This window comes from Leptinotarsa decemlineata, unplaced genomic scaffold (genome assembly GCF_025532065.1).
Source record: "Leptinotarsa decemlineata unplaced genomic scaffold, Ldec_3_MD MMD2_tig00026361_RagTag_RagTag, whole genome shotgun sequence".
NCBI lineage: Eukaryota > Metazoa > Arthropoda > Insecta > Coleoptera > Chrysomelidae > Leptinotarsa > Leptinotarsa decemlineata.
This window is the reverse complement of record NW_027412704.1, coordinates 8,275,151-8,290,347: the sequence shown is the minus strand read 5'-3', so window position 1 is coordinate 8,290,347 and position 15,197 is coordinate 8,275,151. Positions and strand designations below refer to the sequence as shown.

Genomic DNA, 15,197 nt, shown 5'->3' with positions numbered 1-15,197 from the left:
ATTTGGGGTCATTTACAGCATTTGGTTTATCGTACTCCTGTTCGCGATGTAGAGGAATATTTGAGCGAATACGTGGCTCAATGCGCCGACGTCTAGAGGCATGCGTAATGTCTGAAGGTGGACATGTACATTTACCATGATTTCTACATATTGTGTGTTTTGTTATTAATAAATTAGTTTTGTTTATTACCCTTTAATCGTTTAATGCAGGTACTAACTACAAAATAACAATAAATCCAGTTCGCATTCATGACGATGTATCTCTGTAGTTGTTCGTAAAATAATTTTATGCTGCGAACTGGTTTATTTTTGGCAAAAAACCCAAGAGACATTTTTTGTTTAGAATGAAACATGCTATCGGAAATAAATTTTAGGGGTTGCGTTTTCCACCCTTTACAACCATGGGGTAAACCAAATAAATTACTGGCTAAGTGTCTTTTTGGTAGTACAAAACGTCAGGTTGATTTCAAAATTGTAACTTTTTCCAATCTTGTGAAAAAATTGTTATACAAATTTTATGTACCCCCTTCAAGGGACTGTATCTTAACAAGGGATGCTCCAATGAAGTTTCTTTATATGAAAAATCCTATATATTTTTCGATTAGGAATCACCTCCTTAAATATTTTACACTTATTCAGTTACACCCTGTATTTATAACTTTCTCTTCAACAAAAAAAGACCAACCTGACGAAAACTTCATGACGATTCACAAATATACGTGAACAGGAAACCAAAACTATGGATGTACCCGAATATGTGAAACAAATACTATTATATATTTAGGCGTCATGATCGACCAATTTCTACGCTGGAATGATCACATAGATCGCATAGTAAAAAAACTCCGCCAACTAATTCGGAAATTTTACCAACTGAGAATTATCTTAAGGTAGAGATGTCATACTGACGGTGAACGATGCCTTGGTGGAGTCGATGATTATGTACTGCATCTTAGTATGGGGTGGCTTATTCAAAACATCACTACATATTCTTGACGTAATACAAAACACACTGATCAAAATCGCCTTGAAGAAGGATAGGAGATATTCTACAGAGTTACTCTACGAAGTGGTTTGTTCAAAGTCTGAAAATTATACGCTTATCAATGTTTATTATGGATTTGTAGTAACCCCATTAACATCATTACACATAAATATAATACGCGAATAACCTTCAACCAAGCAATTACTATACCACCCTGTAGATTGAGTCATAACCAGAAATTTATAACTTATTTTGGCCCGAAATTATACAATAAGCTACCACTCCATATAAAGAATATTAATAATTACTGTAAATTAAAGAAGGAACTGAAAGTTTTCATCAGAAATCATTATGATCAATTGCAGGATATCTTTGAAAATGTTTGAGCTAAATTACCTGCTCTCTCTCTCTCTCTTCTTATTGCCTTCCTCTAGCCATCATTCTCCAACTGGGGTTTTAAACCTGGTAAGGTAGGCAGTAATATAACGAAACGAACTATTTTAGCTTTCATGTATTTATTTTATTATATATTATATAACACAACCAATATCTGTAACAGCCACGACACAAGCCTAGCTTAGGTGGTTACAGAATGTCTAATACATATTTCTATGATAGAATTCTTAATGACAATTTGAATTGTAAATCGCAGGGAAATCAATCATGTAACTGAATGATTTCTCAAACATTTATCTTACAACAACCCATTATAGACCCTTATTGACATATGTCACATTTCTGAACTACATTGACATCTATCGAAAACTTCTGAAAATGAAATGAACAAAAGAAAAAAACTGCAAGTGAGTTAAGATCATTTTCAGTTCTGATAACGGAGGCAGAATTTTAGCCTCTGAAACGTCAAGGTTCTCTGCTCTTTTTTGATACTCAAAATTATTACATACGAAAACTTCCTCTACCTTCTACTACCTGTGTGAAATTTTCGTATATAATTTCATTAATTTTTTTTCAAATTGTAGAAAGGTCGATAGAAAAATTAATTTGTTGATCATATATGAGATATTATGAAATCCGGTAGTCGGATGATGGGTTTTGTAATCAGACAAATTTCCTCATTATCTAATATACACATTATTAAATCACTTTATTTTTGGTTGGTAAGACCAAATTGCAGTTTGCTTCTATTATTCGGTTTGCGGAGTATCAAACCTATATGAAACAACTAGAGAAAATTCTGAACAAATTCTTGAGGTATCTATTTTTTAAGCGATATCAGAAGTGGCCAAACTATAACCCAACAACGTCTTTGGATCTATCACATTAATTTAAAATATTATATCTAGAACAGCGACGCCAATTATCAGCAATGATATTCATGCACAAACTCTTGAATAACAACTTTGATTCTTTAGAAATTCTCATTATATTACCATTTCACATACCTGCTCGTCGCATCCGATTTTCAATATTCCAACCGTAAGTACCGCAACAAAAGCACCACTAATATCTTTACTAAAGTTATTTAATCGTTTGAATATATCAATAGCTCTTGACTGGACAATTTCCCAATCAGTATTCCGCAAAAAAAATTGGAGAAGTTAAATTTACCTATTTAAGCAGTATTTCCCTCTACAGTTATGGTACATATTTTACTATTTTTATACATTACACATTCCAAGAATTATATGAACTTTTATTCTTTTATCCATGTAATTAGGCCGTAACAGCTTGTTTGGATAATAAATAAATAAATACCTACTCGCATAATCACTTCCATTAGGGATTTTAAATAAAATGTAGAAATCTAGTCTTGTGCAGAAATATGAAAATAATTTCGAAAAGAGGTTAGGTTGGGTAGTATGTTCGACCCTCCATTCAAACTCTACCGTATAAGTGCGGCTTAAGAAAGCAAAATTCTGGTCAGTATCAGGTTATTTTCATTTTATGAATCTCCATTATGTTACATTTTGACTTTTGACTTCAATGATGGAGTATCATAAATATTCAACAAATGGATTCCCATATACCTACCATTGAAGAAGTCAACAACTTTTGTACAATCATTAGTAATCCAACGATTTGACTTAAAAAGGCCCCAAAACCATTTTGTGTTATTTAATTCTCGGATTTTTTTTTCATTTCAAAACTGTACAAATGTAAAAGTTTCAATCGAAGTTTCGAATTTTTTTTTAATTTTTCAAAATGTATAAAACTGAAACTGTAGTATTTTCACACAAAATTTGGTGAAATGATTAAATATTTCATTCTAAGCTTTGATAAATGAGTAATCTGTAACCTGAATCATTGAAATTTTCGTACATTCAGTAATTCAGAAGCATAGATGAATAGACAAGGTCATTTTTCCGATAATCATGATTTGCTTTGTTTTTTGTTTGAAATACCTATACGTACCTACTTACCTCCCTGTTTATTTCTTAGATGCTGGAAAGTTGAATACAAAATATTTTTTGTAGTAGAAACTCTACTCTTTTTTAAGTAATTTTACATGTCTCAAATTTCATCAAAAAGTAATCCGAGATTAATTTGAAAAATCTTCTTCATAATGGTGGAAATATCGAACAGAAAATAAAAACACAGATAGTAAAAATATCACAACACAATGTATTGTGTTGCCTGACGTTTTGTCTAATACTGCGGTAGATATTAAGGAAAGGCAGCCGGATTTCACTAATGTTCATTGATTCAATCCTGATTCAACTCTATTAACGATTGTTTGGAGTAAAAACTGAATAGGAAAAAGAGTTTTTGTATAATAATTCAGTGTTCATATAAAAGTAGTTTTTTTCGAAAAGACTTTTTCTTCCAGTCTTGTGCCTGAAAGTAACTTCTTTGCAGGATTTTTATTGAAATCTACTGTTTCCTTCTTTTTTTTTTGGTGATTCACAAATTTTGTTTTAAGGTGAAGTGGAAAGCAAAAATCTTTTTCCCAAAAATTAAATAATTTCCTCCCAATTGAAGCAAAATGTCTTTTTTTCTACACCCGTACTCTAATAATACACTTATATGACCATAATCCGTTTCATAATGATATCCATTATGATACATATTTTTCATAACGATCCAGATTATCAACCAATAGAAACCCATAATTTTTCAATCAAGAATCCTGTTCCTTTGTTTGTCCTAGATTCTAACCTAAGTAACTAAGTGCTTTATTTGTCAAAATCAGTTTTCATATTACCTACCTATATTATCAAAATGTCTGAAAACAGCGATATAGAAGGAATACCATCGACACCAATATTTTTGAAAGATCAGATTAATTACAGTTTTTATATTCGAAATAAATATAATTAGACTCTTTATAGTTTTCATATATCCATGATAATACCATTAAGTTTGTGTTTTTTTAAAAAAATATGAGTTAATTACTGTAAATGTGTTCAATACAAATATAATATTTATAGTTTTTCATTATTTATCGGGTTTAGAAAAAATAGCGTATGCAACTCTCATGTAATGGTTATTAATACACTCGCATATACCATACAAAAACTCGCCTTCGGCTCGTTTCGTATCCCGGTTAATGCTCTTGTCTTAATAACCATCATTACATGATCTTTGCATAATATACTATTATATTTTACTTTTTCCTCAATATTAAAATTGAAATTTAAAAAAATGGTAAATATCCGTGGTGGACTTTGTATGAATTTGTTTTATATTCACAAGTTTTTATGTATTTTGTATTGTCATAGTTTTGACCGTTTCTTCGCAAGTCTTTCTTCATCAAAAAGAGTGCCTGTGTGGAATAAAGCACATTTATTGTTATTATTATATATTTTATGAAATACATACCGTATTAATCAAGCTTTACTTTATATTTACCGTTGCTTAGCCATTTTTTGTTTGAAAACAACACTAAATACCAACTAATTATAGTCTTAAAAATAAATTGGTCTCACTTTTTACCGAACCATTCAAAATAGTTTCGGAATTCACTCCATCCGAACCCATTTATCAAGTCCTTCCGAAAGAATCTAATTATCTTTCAATATCTACCTTCCTGTCGCCTAAGACTTTCAATAATTAGGCCTATTATTGGCAACGGCTCGCAGGTAACGCATCGTTTTGAGAATATTCTCAGACATTGAATTCCAAATAAATAGATCTGTAGGCATTTCTGATAACCTCTCACAAAAGTCACAAAATCCTCGCGGCTATTGGCCGGGTCCCCTCCCAAATAAATTCGGTTCACCCCTAATGGTCCCGAAGCATCGGACTTATCAGGCCTCCATTGTTATGCAACCCCCACTCAAAAGAGGTCTCGATCAGTCTAGCGCGGTAAACCTCAAAACGATTTAAATTAGTAGAAGTCTGATTCAAGAACAAAGTACTCGGTCTGTTTATAGCTGTTTATTGCTTTATTACTTTCAAGTGTTTTGGACACGCAATTGTCCGTTTTATGATTTTGTTGGTGCAGTTATATTTTGTTTGTTTTGTTCGTTACGTCTGTGTGATTTTGTGGTTTCTGTGAGTTCCTGGTGGTCTTCATGCTTTATTATATTTTTAATGTGAGTAGAAAGTTGTGAATCTTGAAAATTTTAATTTGTTTTTGAAGAGCTCCTAATTGGTTTAATTAACTTTAAAATATTTTTATGTTTTACGGTGTTGCGTCCATAAATGCTATGAAAATATTTTATTTTCATGCAGGAAAATATTTTTGTTTCATACAGGAAATCCTGTTTGGTGGAACTTGAATTGGGAAAAATTTGAAATTGAAAATTGGGTTCTGGTGGGTTCCTTATTTATCAATTTTATTCATCCATTTGTAATCTTTGTGATTACAAATTTTCATTACAAATTGGTGTTGTGTGTATATTACAAATTCGTCAATGATATACAGAGTTTACCCTGAAGATGGACCCACTTGAAACCAAATTGCTTTCAAAATTGCTCAATATGAAAATTTGGCAGAAATAACATTTCTTTTTTAGTGTGAAAAATTTCAATTACAATTTTTTTCAGTGTAAAATGAGGGCTAACAAATAATTTTTATCGTATAGGTACATAAAAAATGTAAGTTATCCCTGTTAAAACTATAACAAATTTTTGTAGATTTGGTTTAGATACTTTGGTTTAAAATGTAGGGTGAAAAATAAATGGTTCTGATTCAATAAATCCTGCAGTCTTGCATTTATCTACGTATGAGCAGTATAATATATTTCGTTTGACAAAAAAAATATTCCAGAACCAGTCTTTAAATTCAAGTTTTTTCAGTTTGTATTAACTTAAATTGAAGTGAAAGTATGATTTATTCAAGGTGAAAATTTTGACAGTTTAAAAAAAAAATATGGCTACTATTCAATATTATTAATATCAGGTTGATTCTTTTGGGTTACTCATGTTTTTATCCCACAAGTTTATGATGACGATTGAGAGTATAAATACTAATAGTGAGCTGGATTGACTTTTACATGATACAAAACCATAAATGATCCCTCTACTAGGCGTATGTGAGTCTCCTAATGATAAATAATTGTGTAGTTCACTAAAAAAAAATTAAAACGACTACAGCATGGGTCAAAAAAGCGTATGACAAAATCAGCTAATAAAACAACAGAACACGACGATCGATTTCTGATTTTTTTTCAGGTTTCCAGTGAAATTCGTCAAATCTTTGATTATATTGTCTCTCGACTGATGAGAAACTGCATTATAATGAATTTGAATTTCTGGAGTAGAAATTGTTTTCGAAAAACTGACTATGTTGGACGAAACGTCCAAAAAAATACGGTCAATTAGTATCAAAACAGAATTATTCTGAACCATATTCATTTACGGTTGCGTATCATCTTTTTGCAACTCAGAAATATGAGGATTATTGAAAAAGAATGTTGACTATAGTGAGATGAAACATTATTTGTTATATAAATTTATTTTGCAAAATAACCCGAATAATTTGAAGACATATATGTGTGCTTACTACTTCAAAAACAATCATTCAGAGCAAAGTTTTGTTGATTGACGAAATGAAACATTATTGTAGTACCTACACTTGGAATACAAAATTTTCAATGACTATAATTTTGGGATAATTCCAACCCCTTTTTGTAATGTTTTTTGTAATTTCTTGCTTTTCATTCCACGGAGGTATGAGAATCTCTTGGTTCTGAAAGCCAAGAGGACTCAACCCAAGAATCCTCATTTATGAGTTGAGGAATATTTTGATTTTGTAGCATACATTTCAGGGAATTCAACAGTAATTTTTTTACTATTTTTGCAAATATCCGTTATACATACAATTCAAATATTCTTTTTTTTTTTCTGTTGTCTCTCATGTTTCATGATCTGAATTAATATAGAAAAAAATGTAGAGCAGAAAAAGCAATACATATTTTCCGATGAAAACACTTATTATTGAAAAATATAAATCATACTTCAGAATCGTTTCATGTTCATAAATTTCTGAAATATAAAATAGAATAATTCAGAAATATTTGACTAGGAATTGGAAACATTGACTTGAAATGATTCTCTTGGAAAGACACACCAGGACAAAAAACTTTCAACTCGCATTTCGCTAACTAAGTTAGCATCATAATGATCAATGGCCTTTCCCCCATTTCCTGATGATGCTGACGTGGTGAGCGAAACGCTCGTAGGAAGATAGTATTTTTGTTCTGGTGTGTGGGAAGTATTTTTTCAATAGAGTCTGATATATGCGATTTAAATAATTGATATAATCACAATTACTTTTATAGAATTCTGCAACTGTTACTGTTGATTAAAAAAAAGTTGAAGACATTTCTGCCACGATAACTATATAATACCAATATAAAATTTGGTTTGAATAATCTCAAATCTAGCTACATTTTTAACATCGCTATGTGGGAAGAAGTCGAACCAAATATACCACCTGCTCATGTTTTTGTGGAATAATCTCCATCGTCACAATCGAACACTTTTTATTTTTTATCTCCACCAACTACCATTCCATAATATTTCAACTGGAAGAAAAGGATTAATTGCCGGTCTTTTTGTAACCATGTAATCCAGCACCATGTAAGATTTCTCAAAGCTATAAATCATCGAACTTTACTTTTAAATTTTCTTCGGGAACTTTTATAATCGTAAGACGTTTATTTAGACGAGGAATCTACTAGTAGAAAGGTTAAGAAACGGTTCATAGAAGAAAGTCAGTTCATTTATAGTGAGCTTGTGGTAGAATTAATGATATTTGTCCTACCTTCGAAGCAGGTTTCCAAAAATAACGACAGATTCACCAAATCAGTGACGATTGTTCTACAATATTTTGTCATTTATTTCCAAAGATCATTTATTTCCAAAGATCAAAGTTGTTAAAAATAACGATTTAGTGTTGGGAAAAAAACTTCAGTAATATTCCAAAGATCATATCGCGGACATATTATCTAGAAGAAATTCTGGATTATCAAAAAGTTAATTCACATCTTCAAAGGGCTCAAAATATGATATTTATATAAATATCGAATCACTTGATAATTGTTGTTTAATAAATAACCAGTATTGTTACGTACAAAAGTTTATTTCATCAAACATAAATATGAAATACATATAGAATACAAAAGATGAAAATCACATTTTATATTTTATGGAACATTGATATTAATGCTATCATATAGAGAATTATCTTCTGTATTTTGTTTCATGTGCTAATATGAAAACCAGTCTACTGGCCTTTTTGTCAATTCATCTATGTCAGTTTTCAAATCAACCGATACACACCATATCATGCCATAAAAACTACTGAAAAAGATCCATTGAATGAAAAACTAACAGAAAACTGTGTTTCCATCTCTTTTCTCAGTAAAATCATTATCTGACATCCAATCAAATAAATAAAAATTTTATTTCAATGAATCTGGTTATTCCTATTTTCCATTTCGAATACCGTCAAGTTCAATTTCTAAACTATATTTATTTTATACATGAATTACTCAACCATATTCATCATTTTAGCATGAAGGAAACCCACGCCTAAAATAGCTATTGATACAGGGTGTTTCAAGTATACGTGGGTGGACGGTAGCTGATTCGTTTCTTATTATTTTGAAAAATGTTGAAACGAAAGTTGTAGAAAATAATCGAAGCTATGTTTGAAAAATAATCCGCACTATACAGGGTATTCAATGAGAGGCGATTTTTTCTTACAGGGGTAATCAAAACTCGAAATATTTTTCCCAGTATAAAATGGGAGGCATATAATGCAATTAATTTTCCATTTTGAGCTGTGCGTAAATTAGCCTACCTTCAATTTTTTTGTAGCAATTGATGATTATCACATAATAGTGCGAAAAACTTTGATTTTATTTTTCTTTTAGTGTCGTGATTCAGTCATCCTTCATAATATCTTCAGCTAATTGAAATGTTATGGAATAAAGATAATTACAATTTCCCTTCATTTTCTCTTCTTTTTTTTTATGGTATGGCCTTGTTTACACAGTGAGATATAAGATTGAAGAGTTCATTTTTTATCAGATAGAGTAGGATATATATTCGATTTCGAATAAAACTCTTTTGTGAAATAAGTCGCAGTATAAACCCAAATAATATTATACCTAGTTCTGTGAACAATTCTTTCGAAAGGAATTTTTAATGAGTCACACGTTTATTGAACACACGTTATTAAGAATGTTTGTAACGTAACTTAGAAGCTGAATGAAATCATGAAATAGATGTCTATTTGTAAGTGGTTCAATGTGCAGTGTACAAAAAACTGTCATTATAAATCTTCAATAGGTCAATCACTATACCGTGTGACAACGAAATCACTGTACACGGCGTATTTCTGGTATAATAAATTTAAAATTCGGAAGTATAGTTTCAGTCGATATTTCCAACGAAAACCCTGTGCATTTTTTTAGATCATTTGATAGAATATAAAATTACCTTTTCTCCAAATCTAATATGGCGGCATTATTACGCCATCTATGGGAATATTGTCGAATATTTCGGTTTGAGAAACAGTAGCGATGTTTGCTCAGTTTTTTTAATTTAGGAGTTTACATTTGTCATCATTTCGTTGATTTTTTCAAATACCATTTTCACTCCACTTATTTCTGAAATTTTAGTTGGAAGTTTTTTCAAAAACTACACCCCACGATTTGATCTCAAACTCTATTTGAAAAATATATCACAACATGTTTCGCTAGCACAGTAGCTTTCTCAATTGATTTGAATACTTCAACTTGTTCTTACATTAATATTTATATACTACAGGTAACCATAATTGAGACTACCTCCAAAAAATTACCTAAACCTCCACCTAAGGTACCGGATCATCTGAAACATAATACCTCACATCTACATCAATAATAATTCTTTCTCGGTTTTAAAGAAAACAAGTTCAATAATAGTGATTTAATCAAATCTACTTGGTCATTCATTAGAATGTTTGAATTTTTAAGTTACCTTTATTTTCTATGTATAAAATTTCGATCTCTTCGTTAAAGAAATGATTTTCTTCTAGAATATGATGTGAATAAGTATGTTGAATTTGTTTTCTTATTTACGTAGCTCGTATGATGTTCCTGGATTCGATTCCTAAATGTTCTGCCCGTTTGCCCAATATATACCTTAGGGCACATTCCACACTTTGATTTATGATCTCCTGATTTCTCGAATTTGGATGTTTTGTCTTTACTATTTTTTAACTAACTTTCCCAGCGTATTACTTGTTCTATATGCAATTTTAATATCTCGTTTCCTCAAAACTGGAGCCACTTTTTACGTTGGTTGTCCAAAATACGTTAAAGCTCTATAATTTTGATTATCTACCTCACCAATAGGAAAAACGTTTCGAATCGCTTTTGTGTAGACTTTCTTGGCAAGTATTTTGTTTATTAATTCGGAATTAAACCCATTGTTAACCGCAATTTGCTTGATGATATTAAGTTCTTTATTGAAATTATCTATTGAAAGAGGAACATTGACTAATCTGTAAATCACGCTATAATAAGCTGCTACTTTGTGTTGATAAGGATGGGTAGAATCGTAATGTACCTATAGTAAATATCCGTATAGGACGGTTTGTGATAAATTGAAAAATCATGTTTGTTTTTCCTTCTACTAATTGTCAAGTCCAAGAAATTGATTGAGTTGTCTGCTTCTATTTCAATAGTCAATTTAATGTTGTCATGAATTTTGTTAATATCCCTATGAAAAGTATCTAATTGACTCTTAGTACTTGTAAAACATATCAAAACGTCATCTACATATCTATGCCAATACAAGAAATTCCTAATCATAGGATGTTTGAAGATCGACTTCTCTAGTTTTCTGATAGTGAATCTCTTGTACTACAAAAAATGTCGAAGGTAGGAACTGAGAGGTTCATTTTTCTGTGGCAGTGAAAAAGTTGAAGTTTCGAAGCATCATTTTTGAATCTTAGTTATTGTCGAAAATAAAAAATAGACTTTTTTAGTGACACAGAAAAATTGACCGCGCAGAGTATCTATGGCAGTTTTTTTATTTCAAAAAGCACACTTCAATGTTTATTTTAAAAAAACGCCGCTTTTCATGGACATTTCTGAAATAAATGAGGTAAAAAATGACATTTGAAATAAACGTGAACTGTGAAAAATGTTGAGTTTTTACAACTATATTATTCTTATTATACAGTCGTAAATTCCCAAAGGCAGGAAGCACTTGCAATCAGAAACTCCTGTAATTCCTCCGCCTAATTCTGGAGTGCCTAAATCATTATAATCTGTTTATCTTCCTTTATCTAAACTTTGCTATTTCGCTCCTCGTATCGCTCTTCCCAGAGGACTTGACGGGCCCTTCGCGTCCTGATGGGCTTTTCCTGCCCTTGGACGCTATTTGGGTAAACCGAGTTTCCTTTTCTGCTCGGCAATCTGGAGTGGAACGATAACAGATTCGTTTATCGACGTTGTTCTGGGGAGAAATAGATGAGAAAGTACAAGCCGGAATCTATCTTTGTCAACACCCGTTTTGGGAGGTGACGGATTCTTCGGGTTATGAGGCATTTTTTGCCGGTGGTAACCAGCTTGATATGTGGGTTGTTCAAAAAATAAGGTGGGAGTTAGAAAATTAGAAGTGTTTTGAGTTTTCGGCGATTTTTTGCTGAGAAGAAAGGAAATGAAGAAGGATTTCCATCAAATTTACTGTGAATATAAAATTAAGAGCTCAAAAACATTTGAAATGTTCGACATGGTGGAACGGTCATTAAGTAGTAGAATCCTGAAGTTACATCACGCAAGAAGCAATATGAATAAAAAGTTCGGTATTATAGAAAAACAATGTATAGCTTTCACATCAGGATTTTTTACCAAAAACAACACAGTATCATGCATCAGCCACCGTATTTACCAGATTTGGCCCCTTGCGACTTTTTTCTGTTCTTAAGATTGAAGAGACCCATGAAGAGACGGCGTTTTGCGAGAATTGAAAAGATAAAAACCAAATCGCTGAAAGCTCAAAGACATACCAAAAAGTGCATAACAGAGATGCTTCGATGGTTGGAAAAAACCACGCTGACACAAATGACTTATATCTGTGGGAGGCTATTTTGAAGCGGACAAAATGGAAATTGATGAATGAATAGATATTTATTGATGATAATGAAAAGTCACCTTATTTTTAGAATAGTATACCGTTTGATATAATCATATGAAATTATATAAAATGTTTTTTGATGTGATACCTAATGGTATTCCAGATAATTATTTTCACATTTTTTATAATGAATATTTTCTTATTTTACCGCACTTGCTGATTATTCCACCTTTTAGACATCTGTTAAAAATAAATTATTTATGAAATTTGAGACAAAAAAAAGATCATACTAAGAGGAATAAATTAAACTTGGTTCAGAATAGGGCAATCATTAAGGTATAAAAATTATACCTATAACCAAGTTTGAATAAAAATTTAAATCGCGATCCAAATCAATTGATTTTTTAATTTTTCGTGAACTTGAGCATTTTTTTTTAATTTCGACGAGAATTAAAATAATAAACTAATTGATAAACAATGAACTATTAAATGTATATTCAAAAGTTGAATTGAGAGTGAAGAGATGAGATGAAAATGACAATTCGGTTTTTCACTCCCATTGATTTTCGTTCTAATATTTATATTAAGATTCTAATTTTTGCATATTTTTCAGTGCTTCATTGGTCCCTTAACTTCGAATGCTCTAATCGAAATGGAATGAAATGAAAAACAATGTTGATATTAACTAAGTTATCCTGGTTTACATAAAATTATTCTGATTTTTTACCGATTTCCGAAACGAAAGAAATTTTGAAGATATTACAAACTTCAATTTTCCATTTTATTTTTGAGATATTGCACTGAGGATACACTACAAAAACACACTTTTGTCTATTTTCCAGTATATTTCTTTATTGTTGACTGGTTTTGGCTATTACACCATTTTCAGTTTTGAAAATGGTGTAATAGTGTAGTATAGTGGAAAATAGACAAAAGTGTGTTTTTGTAGTGTATCCTCAGTGAACATGAATTTCCACAAAATAAACAAGTCGTCAATCGAAGAAGTGAGATATTGCACAAAATAAACAAGTCGTCAATCGAAGAAGTGAGATATTGCAGTTTAATTTTTTGCTAAATATATGTTTTGTGTTTATTATGGCCAGCAGTCTACATTTAATGAATGTGTGTGACAATAATCACCTCTTGTGAGATCTATTTCGAAGTGGGTTCTTGTTGATCTGCTAATCATTCCTTGATTTTTTTAAATTTTTTGCAAACTCCTAAGTCAATTTGAAACCGGAAATATCTTTTCAGTTGAACAAAATAAAAATAATTATAAATAATTTGAATAAGTTACTTTCCACAACTACTTGTATATATCGCGATTAGACTCCAAAATCAACAGATTTCAGTTAGTTTTTTGTTGCGAAAGAAAATGGATAATTGAAAGTTACAGAAATGATATGATAAAAAAATCATAAGGAAAATACACAATAGTTTTTTACAAGTTCATTAAAAACACTAACTTTAACTTAAATGTCGTAATTATTTATTAAAATACAATATCGTATTTGAACTTCATTTATAGTTTTGCAAAAAGCTCATCACAGTAGTAGACCAGCTTTCAGCAAAACTAATATCAATATACAGGTAAAATATTAAAATATAATCAAAATAACGATATCCGAAAGTAATTTTTTACTAGAAATAATAAACTGTTCTGAACAAAATTTATAATTTTTTACTTTTTAAACAGCACACTTCAATAAAGATTTGTTTGATTTTTTCATTATTTTATTTTATGATTTTTAGTTTATTTCTTCACTTGTTTCATCCCTCAAACTCTAGTAGTTGATATGTGTATCATATGGTTCACTATGGAAATGACAGTCATTTTGTGGCGTCCGCCATGTTGGATTTCAAATGGCGGCATTCACTTGATCAAGCATTCTTATGAGAACCAAGATGTGCAGCTTAATCGCTTTAGGTTAGCTGGTTGAAAATTCAGTTTCTAAATTTGTCTCAAACAAACATAGAGGTCGAGTTCAAAAAATCCTGTAACTTGTAGAAATCTTCTTTGCTGGACGAAAAATTTATTTATATGTGCAAAATGGAAGTCTGGTAAAATGGAAAATTTCAGTTTTCCAATTAAGAGGTATATGATTTGACGTACTCGTATTCCGTCAGATAAAACAATTTATTGCCATGTTTTCCTTTTCTCGTATAATAATAATTTACATTTTTCATAATTTTTTACTTAAACTTTGAAAAATCTCATTCATCAACTTCTTTCATGTTTGATAGTTCAAACTGCTTATTAAAATTAACATAATTGACAATTCAAAATATCTATTAGCGATAATCGAGAACCCATTATTTATACATAATTGACAGTTTAAATAATTGTTTTTGCATAATCAGTACTTTGAACTTGACTTGGCTAATCACCAGTTAAATTAAATTATTTTGTATATTATATGACAAATCTAAGCTTTTGTAAAGTTCGTAAAGTTGTAGTGTTCCTGAAAATTTTACACTCTTATTGTGCAATGCTAATATGGAATTGTTAATAGGATATACTTGAAAATCATACTTTTTCTTATGATCTATACTAATCTAAGCTCCTGATTTATTCAAATGAAGCCGATTTACAATATTTATCTTCAAATTAGAAATATCGAGAAAATATATTACGAAAATTTACCCAGAATTTTATTTTGATTTCAACGTAAAAAATATCTTTTCAAAATGTTGAGTTTCATGATTTTCAGAGTTTTTGAACAATATTCTC

General features: G+C 30.6%; 1 protein-coding gene across 5 annotated transcripts in view; it reads left to right on the top strand.

Moving 5' to 3' along the window:
• Positions 1-15,197, top strand: part of Ptl (prothoraxless) — a 491,222-nt gene that overhangs the window by 166,756 nt on the left and 309,269 nt on the right. The window contains exon 1 of one of the 5 annotated variants that reach the window (XM_074185107.1): positions 5,274-5,481. The exons of the other annotated variants lie outside the window; for them this stretch is intronic. The gene's annotated coding sequence lies outside the window, so the exon portion shown is untranslated. Of the gene's footprint in view, positions 1-5,273; positions 5,482-15,197 lie in introns of those variants that run through there. 5 annotated transcript variants of the gene reach the window in all.